The sequence below is a fragment of the Sebastes umbrosus genome, chromosome 17, assembly GCF_015220745.1.
Source record: "Sebastes umbrosus isolate fSebUmb1 chromosome 17, fSebUmb1.pri, whole genome shotgun sequence".
Lineage (NCBI taxonomy): Eukaryota > Metazoa > Chordata > Actinopteri > Perciformes > Sebastidae > Sebastes > Sebastes umbrosus.
In genome coordinates, this window is record NC_051285.1 from 27,407,130 (window position 1) to 27,419,740 (window position 12,611).

General features: G+C 40.9%; 1 protein-coding gene across 3 annotated transcripts in view; it reads right to left on the reverse strand.

Moving 5' to 3' along the window:
* arhgap32b (Rho GTPase activating protein 32b) overlaps nt 1-12,347 on the reverse strand; it is a 100,174-nt gene extending 87,827 nt beyond the window's left edge. For all 3 annotated transcript variants that reach the window (XM_037749438.1, XM_037749437.1, XM_037749436.1), the window contains exon 1: nt 11,878-12,347. The gene's annotated coding sequence lies outside the window, so the exon portion shown is untranslated. The remainder of the gene's footprint in view (nt 1-11,877) is intronic.
* Nucleotides 12,348-12,611: the final 264 nt, after the last annotated feature.

The window sequence follows — 12,611 nt, forward strand, 5'->3', positions numbered from 1 at the left end:
TACTACAGAATGTTCCTCAAAACTAAAATGGGGGGTTTCAAATGTAATTGTTGTGAACTCTAGATATGGAGCTACGTCATACTGCCACGTGGTGAAAGAGCCAGACTGTCCATTAGCAGAGCCGAGAGGATTTTCTCTGTGCTGTTCCGCTTTTGGGACGCTGGCCAATCCTCTTGAGAGATCATTTTCCACACAAATACATACTGTACATACATAGTGAACACATTCCTGTTTGACCATCAGGTGTCCAATCAAATAAGACTGGTGTAACACAATAAACTACTTTTATAATTCATTATACTCTAAGTTACTCTAAGTGGTCATTGTTTGTTTTAAGCCAAATGAAAAAAATATTAAAATATATGCAAAAAAAACTTACAAAACTTGAATTTTTACTTTACTATGGGAATTATAATACACTATAAGTCATTATTAAATGCTTTTTAATGTGTTATGATTGTTAAAAATCATTCGGAATATTTATAACTATGATTATACACTGCTATGAGCGGATTATAACGCATTATAGGTATGTTTATAATGCATTATAGACATGGGCGTCATAGAAAATGTTACCGTTATGTCAAATTAAAACCTCTACAAAAAACTAGTATGTGTCTCTGTATGAACACGTGAATATACTGTATATATGTATACTTTTGTAATAGTCCCTTTGTTTAAGTACATGTTTAATTAACCATCTTTTTTACATTTACATTTATTTTTTAATTATTATTTACTACCATTTATTATTATTATTACTGTTTTAATTATAATTTATCTATTCGTTCAATTATTTGTTGTTATTTTCTCCATTTTGTCTATGTGTATAACTGTTGAAAAGTTAAAGTTATAAAAAAGAAAAGACTGTATGACTAAACTAAGTTTGATCAAAAGCAGCTGTATGAATCTTACATTCCATTCCCTCAAATAAATGAAGCAAAGTCTACAAATAATGCCAACGATGAATTCAGTCTTTTAGAATGGCAGTGAATGGTTGTAAGCCTGATCAAGTGGAATAGTAAAAAACACCAGAGCTGCTTCTTGTATCTGAATTATTCACACAGACCTCTCATCCTACATCCACTTGACTGCTTTACTGGAAACTATTATTTTAATTGCAATGTTGACTTGGCAGCAGCTGTACATTCTAATCACTTGGCACTTCAGAAACAGAGCAGAGATATAAGACAGTGAGAGAAGAGTGTCGGGCTGCTTCCAAGCTTCAACCGTTGCTATGGTAATCAACCTCTAAATCACTATTCCATTACTTCATTTGTATTTTTTTTCTTATTATATATGTATGTAATAATAAGGTATAAAATCCCCAAATAACCCATGAAATAAGGAATAATCCCACAACATTATTCATTACTCATATTCAACATTAATTATCATTAGTTATTCTCAGACGCTGTTTGTTTTGTGTAGAGGTGTGTACAGTAGAGCGGCAGCGGAGATGGAGACAGACAGAAGAACGTGTTGCTCTGCGAAGCTTCGAATACCTTTGAATATTTCTCCCTTGGGGTGTAACCATACGTTTTTACAACGATACGATACGATTTCCATGGTTCCGATACGATTTAAGGACGATATTTGGCTCATCCAGAGCGATACGATACGATACGATACGATTCAATGATTTGAAATCAGTGGTTTAACCTGCTGCTTCTGTCCTCATTTTCAATATAAACGGTAGATCAATAATACAGAGATCAACCGCTGATAGTGATCAAACAGTTTGGGACAGAATCATTCCTAAACAAACGCTGTTTAAATAATCTGCTGATAGTAATCAAGTAGTCCACCTACAGTGTTCATTTGGGGTCTTTTCATACATGAAAACATTTTAAAACTACGTTAGACTAACGTTAGTTCAATTTCTGTTTTGTTTTCTACTTTACTCCCGTGATAATCTACCTCGTCTGCTCTCTGTCTGGATACGTGAGGGTGATGCTGCGTGCACGTAGATATCATGACGGGGAAAGAAAAGTAATTTTCTCTGAATGAAAAAACGACAGCGCACAGGGAAAGGGCCGGTGGGTAAAGCTGCATTCGTCAAGTGGATTGATAGTCTCTGAAACTCTGCCGACCGGCTCCGCTACCGGGTGAGAGAGCGAAGAGTCCAGTGCGACATTCGTCTGCATGCATGCCTTGGATGCGTGCTCGCGCTGCAGAGTGCAGAGCTGGCAAGCTGGCGTACGTCTGGAGAGTGAACCAGAGTAACGTTTAACATTTCTTTACTAATAAAAGTGCTAAAAAACACTTTCATATAACGTTTGTCATCCTTAAATACTAGGTGCAAATCCTTAGCATTGATACAATCGATTTTTGTGTTTCAAATCGATTTTATATCGATATACGTCTCCCGTGAAGGACAACTTGCCGAGTACTTATCGATGTAGTTGGATTGTAGGAATATAAATCGATACGTCGATGTAGTAGATGAATCGTTACACCCCTATTTCTCACCAACAGCCCTAAAAGAGTGCTAACTTCCTTGACGCTGTGGGCTGCATGATGTGCTCTCTCTCTGGCCTCTGCAGTGAATCTGTGCAACGGCCTGCCATGGAATGATTCTGTCTGAGTGAGAAGTGTTTTGTCGAGGCGTGTCACCACCACTGTGTAGACAGAGGATGAGTGAGAGGGCACGGCGTGCTGACTCACTGTCACAAACACTAATAAATAAGTGATTTATCTGGGATCCTTCCACATAAATCTCCCGGAAAGCTGTGCTGAAAATACTGGCGGGTTCATGCTGAAACTAATCCTCTGTCCAACGTGTGGCATCTCTCTTGTCAATTATCTTTGACAGCATTTGCGACAACAGAAAGACATGCTATAGCACAAACCCACGGCTCACTGATTGGATGCTTCCCTGCGTGACCTGTCTTCATTACCTTCCCTCCACCTGCTCTGATTAATGAAGCAAGAATAGCTCGCCAGTGCCCATCTCCGTCAGCAAAAGTGCATCACTGACCAGGCTTTCACACCACAAACGATAAAATGCATCAGTTTGTGCCAGGTTTATGTTTTAGTCCATTAATCTCCAGTTCATTTGCATAGATTTACTAATGATACAAACAATAAACATCATACAGAGCAGCTGAATCCATCAACTACAAGTATGGCCCTATGTCCACTTGTCATTTCAAATGACTCATATCCAGTTAAAATCAAAATGCAATTTAAGACACGTTAGCCTCTTGCTGTATCTATGTTTGCCGGACCACTAATCTAATTGCACCAGTCTTGTTTTTTTCCATGCTACATGCAAATCAGCATGGTACTACTGCAGTCCAGAGGGAGATGGTAGTGCACCTGAAGCTGTTTGGCAGCCAGCAAAAACACCAGAGGAAGAAGAAGAAGTTGTGCACTTTAACAGTTAGATAGCTACACAACACAAACTCATAGAGGACTTGCTTTGATGAACGACTTCACTCGTTCTACTCCCTCACGTCTTACGGTGATATAAGAACTGGTGGTTAGTCATCTTAATCAACGTGCACACAGTGAGACACTGGATAAGAATATGAACCAGCCATTTAAATACAGAAACCCTGCAGTGTTGTTCTGAGGGTTTCTTACTGTTGTGCTCCATATACTAACCCAGCCAGTATGATATTGACCGTACTGACAGGCACTGACCCTATTTCTGTCACTGGTGCATATTCATGAGGTAATTTGGAGCTCTACAGGAATTAGGGCATGACGAGGCAGTCTGCTCAGTGACATTAGCACCTTTCGCTGTTCCCTCGTCGTTGCAGCTGGAGACGAGCGCCACATCCTGCGTTATTAAGGTTTTAAAATGCTGCCAAATGCAAAGGAAACATAATTATAGATAGCATTAGACATTAAACCTGCAGTAGGCAGTATATTTTTGGCATCATTGGGCAAAAATCAACCTTTCAGCATTTTGTAATTCAAATGTTCTGAGAGAAAACTAGACTTCTGCACCTCCTCATGGCTCTGTTTTCAGGCTTTAGTAAATCTAGCCTGTGACAAGAGACTTTGACCGATCACAGGTCATTTCAGAGAGAGAGAGAGCGTTCCTATTGGCTGTTCAGTCAACGGAGGAAGCTGTCAATCACTCACCAACTCCGATCAAACGGTCAAACTAGGCAGCGCTGATCAAATATGAATCAATATTCTGTTGCTGTAATGCCTATTTCTCTCCTCAAATGTTTTCAGAAACATCTTGTAGTGTACTGTTTAGCCATAACATGAGTATGTGTGCTCCAGCTGGTAGGCGGTGCTTGGTATTTCCTCAACTGATCTCAACATGGCTGCCGGGTCACAGACTCAAGTCAAGTCAAGTCAAACTCACTGACACAAGTCATCGGGGTAGAAGCCAGATTGTGGGTCATTTTGTACGTTAAACAGAACGTCGACAAAACTATCAAAGGTCAAAAGGTTGTACTTAGAATATACATTATATGACAGTGATGATACCTTGTAGGCTTTTTGTCCAATATTTGAAGACTTCTTTTGTATAAACTGGCCATTGGTGGTCATTAGACCATGTTGATGTCCACCGACCCCACCGGAGTCAGCCAGTCAGCAGTTTGCTATCCCCAAGACAAACTCGAGACAAAAATCAATGTGTGACGCAGCCTTTTTTTTAAACACTGTTTTTTATCTGCCCTCCTTTGCTTGTCATCTGATGCCTTCTGCAGTCTACTGTCTTCAGCCTCTAGAGACCGGATGTCAGGAGAGTGACCTTGTTAATGCAATTCACCTTCATAAGATGAATACAAAGTCTGTCTGCCAGGGGACCGTGTTGGGTATCAGAGTCAGGTACTTTATAGACAACTTAACAGCGCTACACTTCAGGGTTTGAGTGTGACACATAAGTTGGATTTTTTATGAGTCAGTCAGTCAGTCAGTCATAAAGCCCCCTTTTTCTATAAACATTGAGTCATTGATTGAACACTGGAATGACTCCCTCCCTGTAATGTGAAAGGGTGGGCAGTTCAGCCGATCCCACTGAGAACCACCACCTCAGTCAGCTCGTGGTTTTGGTTCGTCATCGATATGGTTTGAGTCTCGACAGCTAGCCAAGAATATATGAAGATCGAGCGCTTGCACAAATAAGGTATCAACAAGCATCCTGTTATGACACAAATTTGACCTTAATGCACCCAGACAACATGACACCCGTCAACCTAAATAGCAAAATGGGGAAGGGGGTATAGAGGCGTGTTGGAAAGTGGGTGTCCAATGAACAGTCTCAGTGGACGAGATGCACAAGTGTGACCCACTAGACAACTCTGCTATAGGGGAGGTTTTGCATCACTGGGCCTTTGGTGTCTGGAGCCCCAGGGCTTTAGAGCGTCCTGGAGCACAGGAGAAAAACCCCAGTACACTACAGTATGAACAAAACACAAAGAGCTTAACACAGAAGCATGGACACTAGAAGGAAAGTATTGACATTAAACTATTTCATAAACATTGAAAACTAAAAAACTCATTAAATCCATGCTCTACTTTATGACCGTGGTGATTATGTCAAAGCAAAGACTAATATGACTATTTGGAAATGAATACCTCCGCTAAGTGTATTTCATCGATGTTGCAGCCAGTACTAGTTGGGTGTGTTTTCCCCTGAGAGTTAGTACAATCACTTTGTGAGAGCTCACAAAGTGATTGTACTCCTCTATGGACTGTATTTCCCAGCCAACGTTGTCTAGCTTTACTTTTCACCCTCTCTCTAACTGGGATTGTTGGTACTGGCAGGAGTAGAAGAAGTAGACTACTGAAAACTTTTTTTTCTGAAGTAAAATTATTAATTATTAATTAGGGCCGTCAATCGAACCCAATGGAACAATCCCATTGGCTGTTAGTGGAGGGAACCAGGGCGAAGCTAACTTCCTGATTGGCCTACAACAATACGTCATCCCTGGAGCATTCTATAGTCATAGTCTTTTGAACTTTCTTTCCTCCCTGGCTCTGTTCTTTGCTGCACTGACCCAATTTCCCCCTCAAGGATCATAAAATTCAGGTTTTACTGGTTCACCCAACAAAAAAAAATAAACTGGAAACTGAGACCAAACTTCACCTCACTACTACAACTCCAGGAAAAAGGAACTAAAATGCTGACAGACTATGAACTGTGAAAATCTGTGAACTCAGGTACCGGTTGTTCTGATAGCTTCCAGTGCTTCCTGGATGCTTTCAGCACCTTGTCAGAACAATCTGTTGAACGTCGACACTTTTGGTAAGACAGTGAGCTCAACATTCAGCTACTTGGCTTCCCCCAAAATGCTTCCAAGTAGTTTCACACAACTCGCTGCCAATAAAGTCCTGAATGAAAACCCCGTTTTGTAGATCCGATCTCATTATCCTCCACTGAGCAATTGTGGAAATACTCTGGCAACTCACTAATGAGTTACTATGTCAATGCCAGGATTGTTTACGGGGGAATGGAATCTTCTTTGGGAATGTCACGGCATCTTCAGAGGCCTGCGACTGAGCACAGAGCTCAGAGCGAGATGCTTTTTCACACTCAAAATGAGAGAGTCTGCGGCTTTGTGCATGTGTGGGACAAGGCTTGAGGATAGCAGCGTATGCATTATGCATAATTAATGAACAAGCGGAAAGGATCACAATGGATGCTCAGCCACGCACAATGCGTCAGTATCTAATGCTGGAGGTCAGAGGTCACGTCTGGCTTTGTGCGAGGCCGCCAAGGATGAAGACAACAAGGAGACCTTTGAGAGTGCGGGAGGTTTCATGTACATAGCAAGACAACAAAAGGAAGCGGTTGGTTGTGTAACAGCAGAAAGAGGACAGTCGGTCTGCTCAAAGATTTACATTTTATTTGATATAAACGCATACTGTGGAATTCATTATTGTGCATTTATTATACATGTATATGTATATATATATATATATATATATATATTTGTATAAAAACCTGACACTCCTTTATCATTGCCCGTATTGTACACAACAGGCTACTGACCAAGACCTGAAAACATATCAAACAAAGATTTATCTTTATTAGAACCGTGTTTTTGAGTGTTTTTAAAGTCCAGCCTGATGTTGCCTTGCACATTACAGAATGATCCCAGTCAAGTCCACGCAGTGAGGCATACAGCTTATTAATTAAACACTGGTATCGGATCGGTACTCGGTATTGGCCAATACCCAAAGCCCGGGTAACGCTATCGGTATCGGGGCTGAAAAGGTTGGATCAGTGCATCCCTATAACTAGTCCTTAAATGATGCACAGGCAGCAGCATCCCTGTTGCGAAGGAAAGATGACGACAGACTATTTACTGATTGGAACTCATGACACACCTGATGCAACAGCACAGAAAACTGGCACCCATCTTTCTTACAAAACCGTAACAGATACAAAAAGACCATTAATAATTCACTTTCTGCAAGCAAAGCCACCGCCGTCATCCAGCAGGGAAAATAAATAAATAAATAAATAAATAACGTCAAGATCATTGGTGTGAAGTCTAAAATCAGAACACATGTATGCTTTCCCTAATGCCCAGTTCAGACTACACGATATAAGCCCGATTATAGCCCGTATATTAAGACGCCGGTGCCGGGAGAGTGTGTATTGTCCGAACAAGGGGCCGACGTGTAGTCTGTTATGCCAAGTCACAACAAGGATTTCTGACTCTCAATCGTCTAATCTGACGTAGTGACCATCGCAACCGTCAAAAATATTGTGTAGTCTGATCCTGGCATTACAAAGTGAGCATCCCGATGTGCTTATTGAACTTTGAATAAGACAAACTGTCTACAGCCACGCTAGCCGCTCTGTTCACCGTGTTAGTTTAACATGTTAGCACACTAACATTTGCCAATAAGCCCTTAACACAAAGCACAGCTGATGGGAATGTCATTAGATTAGCAGGTATTTGGTCAATGTGGTTATTACAATTCATCCTAAAGGGAACATGAGTGAACTATTTTTCATGGCAATCCATCCAATAGTGGAAGTGACCACTTAACGCAGTTATAAGCACCCACTTGCACAGTCTGTTCTTCTTTGTATGTCTCCGTCACTGCTGGAACCTGATACATCATGTTTTCACCTCAGTTCAGAGTCCAATGCAACAGCTTAACTCGTGAGACAAATGTGCTGCAAGTCTCCCAAGATTTGCATCAGCTGTAAGCAGCGATGACTACTTGTACCCTCTGTCTGTAAAGATATGGCTAATCCTGAAGTTACCACAGCAGTAAATCTGAAATCGTTTGAGTCTTATCTACTGCACCACAGAGTGTGTTGTTATTTCAGCTGCAGCTGGCTGTCCAGACTTGGAACAGTAATGTTAGTTTTAGTCCTAACCTTGGTCATGTGAACACTGTTGTTGAGAAAATTAGTTTAAATCCACACAATTACAGTATCCACAAATTATATTCTGTATATATTCCAGCATTTCCTCATTTTATTAAGAGCCAATCTGCCCTTAAGTCTAAGAGACTGTAGGTAAATGAGCTGTTGAGACGAGGCCGAACATCCTTTAAAAACAACTCCCATTCATTTGCTACACCGATACAGACAGAGAAGAGGAGCTGGTTTGATGGCAGTAATCACCCGGTACAACGGCCTAGACATGGCAGCCTGAAAGTACATTTTTTTAAGTGGTTTGAATATAAATGTTATACTGTGGTATATATCAGATAAAAAAAAGGCAGTGTTTAGTCAGTGAAAATAATTCACAATGAGTCATCTGATGAGTAATTTATGCTTTATAGTGTGTCTGTTATATCTATTTATCTGTAACATTTAATCATCTGGCTCTAATGTCCAGTCAGCTAAGAGTAGAATAATTATCACCATCGCAATTACAGCATCATTTTATGTGAATCATGGCCCAAATAAAAGATATTATTCTAAAACGAACAACTTATTGAAATACTCAGACCCAAAATTACCTCTATTGCTCATGTCTATAAAACTCAAGAAGTTATGATTGACACTAATTGTTATGATAATTGAGTGTCTAGCGTGATGAACTCAATGACACATCGAAAACGCACTAAAAATACGTTGTTGAAAGTCGTGCTGAGTGTCACAAAAAAAAGGACAAATGTATGTCTATGTAGAGAAATCAAACAGATCAAATGTTGTGACTATTTCACAAACTGCCGTGTGTTGCAAATACACACCCGCACGGCCAACTGGGCAGACACCGGTATATTTCCTCCTGTGCGCTGAACCATGACCCTCAACAGTAAAATACATAATGAACCATGGCTTGTAAACTGTTCCACCCCGATCACGGTGGAGGCAGAGATGTAATAGAGTTTTAGAGGCATGTTGCTAGAAACTAATTAGTCATACTGACCGAGAAATGTTGCACAAGGGAGTTGACTGGAAAACATCCTGAGAAAACTCAACGTGCCCTTGAGCAAGGCTGTTACTACCCAAAAAGTTCCCCTGGAGATGATGCTCAATACTATAGCAGGGCTGCATGGATATGAGCAAGACCCTCCCTGTCTGTAGTTGGTTTGCCTAGTTAAAGAAGGATTAAAGGCCTCCATGCATATCTGATTAATCCGTAATCTAATACAGGGAGTGAAGCATCAGAAGAGCATTGGAACTGTGGATCAAATAACATGAGAGGGACTGGGTAGCTTTTAACACAGTCCCTTATGGAGCACACCTCATTTAGGATTCAACATTTCAAATGAAATCATTTTTAAAAGATAAGGATAATAGAAGCAGTGGAGCCCTGTTACAGTATATTCACTGAAACAGGGCTCTTGTTTCAGGGAAGTTGATGGTATTTAAGGGCGTTTTCATTTAAGGTACGACTGATCCGTATCGTGCCCGAGTACGATTGCCCCCCTTCCCTCGATGCTCAGCTTTCACATTAGTAAAGTTGTTCCGTACCCGAGTACACTTGCGTCATCACCCACATGTATTTGTTGATGTTGAGATCAGCTGTTCTAGTGGCTGAACAACTCTGGTTTGGTTGAAATAAACTCTTATTTCACCGAGTTTGATGTGAAAATATGTCGACTCTACACGCCGTCTCTCTCTCTGCCCGCTGAGCAACTGAGCAGCTCTCGTTCTTCAGCGGTAAACCATTAAACTAGCTAAATAAAATAACAAACATCGCCCAACCCCATCGCCTACTATTGTTTATATTTTCGGAGGAGGCTGGCGGCGTTGAAAAAAGCCTGTCCTTTCTAAACTACTCGCTGACTGCTAACGTTACTCGCGTTAAATAGCGGTCCACTTCCGTGTTTCGGTACGGTTGGCTTTCACACCTGATGTGAACCGTACTCGAGTTCACATGAACCGTACTCCAGACCACCTTTTCAAGTGGATGCGAGTACGGATCGACACACCGTGCCCAAGTACGGTACGGAGCGTTCACACTAATCAATCGAACTGGACTTTGGGTGCTCTGGTGCTCCTAATGGAATCTGCAAGATTTCACATACCGGAGGAAAACAAGCAGTCAGAGCTGATCTGAGGTTCACTGTCCAGTTGCTCTCTATGAGAGCCGGCTGTCAATCACTCGCGATCGCCATTGTGAAATCTGGTGAAGGAACGCCAAGTACCGTCACATGACCGGAGCACAGCCAATAGGAATGCTCTCTCAATGAAATGACCTGTGATTGGTCAAAGACTCCTGTCACGGGTTAGATTTTTTAAAGCCTGTAAACAGAGCCATGAGGAGGAGCAGAAGTCTCTCAGAACACTTGAATTATAATATGCTGAAAGGTTATTATGGGATTTCTGCCCAATGATGCCAAAAATATACTGCCTACTGAAGCTTTAATGCATGTAAATTGTTACGTATAGTTACCTTTAAAAAGGTAACTATACAACAAATGAATGATTTCAACCAGACTAAGATACAACTAGACAGCCTAAATAAAAACACCATAAACCAGACTCCATTCAATATTTAGTTATTTTAATGTTTTCTCTGTTTGATGGCCAGTGTAAATAGTTAAAAACATGAATAATCACGACTCTATATGGTCTCCAGGCGAATGTGGAATCATCTGATCCACCAATCAGCCTGTAAACAGCGTATACTAATATAAAACTTGCAATATTAGTACGGCCGAACAAACCTAACCAAGTTGATCTTTTCCTAAACCTAACTAAGTCGTTTTTGTCACGTAACTTCCGTACTTAAATTATGGCACATCTGGAGTTACTTTTACCCGAACCACGATCTTTTCCTAAACCTATCCAAGTAGATTGTTGCCTAAACCTAACCAAGTCGATCTATTCCTTAACCCAACTAGTTTTATTTTGAAAAGATCTCAGTTTTTAATTTGCATTACAATCTATTCACACAATGGGAATACAAAGCAATTAATGCATGTAAATTGTTACATATAGTACCTTTAAAAGGTAACAATACAATAAATGAATGGTTTCAACCAGACTAAGATACAACCAGACAGCCTAAATAAAAACACCATAAACCAGACTCCATTAAATATTTAGTTATTTTAATGTTTTCTTTGTTTGATGGCTAAAAACATGAATAATCACGACTCTATATGGTCTCCAGGCTAATGTGGCATCATCTGATCCACTGTAAACAAGGTGTATTAATATAAAACTTCCAATCTATCACAGCCGAACATGAACAAAAGGTTAGACACAGCTGCTGCTGTTGTTATCTGTATGATGTGCAGAACAGAACAGGCGCTGGATTCAATGCAGCGTTAAATTGCCCTATTTCTGAATGGACTTCTGCATGCATGTTGTCTCTCACTACTGAGGGGATTATCTGATTGCACTCTCACAATACACACATGCTGTTAGCCAGTTTCACTGTCTGGCAGCTTAAAACACCCACTGGGACTGTAGTAAAGTGGGAGAAAGGCAATGCACACAGCACTAACACGTTGCAAGCATGTGCTAGATTAAAGTACCTGTATTGTTGTGGTCGAGGCTCGTTTTGTTGGTCGGTTTGTAGATGAGCTGTTTAGCTTTCTGCAGCTTCACCGCTGTTAGACTCTCTCCTCATCACAGCTTAACACCCAGCCGGCTGCAGAGACGTCAGGACACAAAGAATCTGATGTTTTAACGCGTCTGAAAGCTGCAGAAAGGCGCCAGTAGTGGTTGTGTTCACAGTTAGGTTCAGGCGACAACACGGCTCAGCGTTCAGTTCAGTCTGCTGCTTTCTTTTAACAATAAAGACTACTAGCAAGTAAAACTTCCTTTTCCTAAAGTCCGGCTGTATTCCGCTGGAGTCCCAGGATAGTTATTTCCAGGTTAAAACTTGTCCAGAGGCTGTGCTCCGTGTGTGAGTTAGCGGAGACTAGAGAGAGAACAGCAGCAGCTCTAGTGAGGAGGATCCGGCTGGAGCAGCGCTGTCTCTGTGCTGCCTTCACGGGCTGTCGGAAACGTGGAACACGAGGAAATGGGACTTTACTATTCCAACTACGTGTGTTTAAAGGTCCCATATTGAGATTTTCATGTCTTTTATATTATAAAACAGGGTTTAAGTAAGCGCTATATAAATACTGTTAAACTATCAAAACGCTCGATATACGCAGAAATTGTGCGTTGAAACAAGCTGTCAGGATTTCTGTACATTTGTGATGTCACAAATATACAATATATATAAACTGGGGAAAAAAGTTCGGAAACTTGTGTTTGGTGG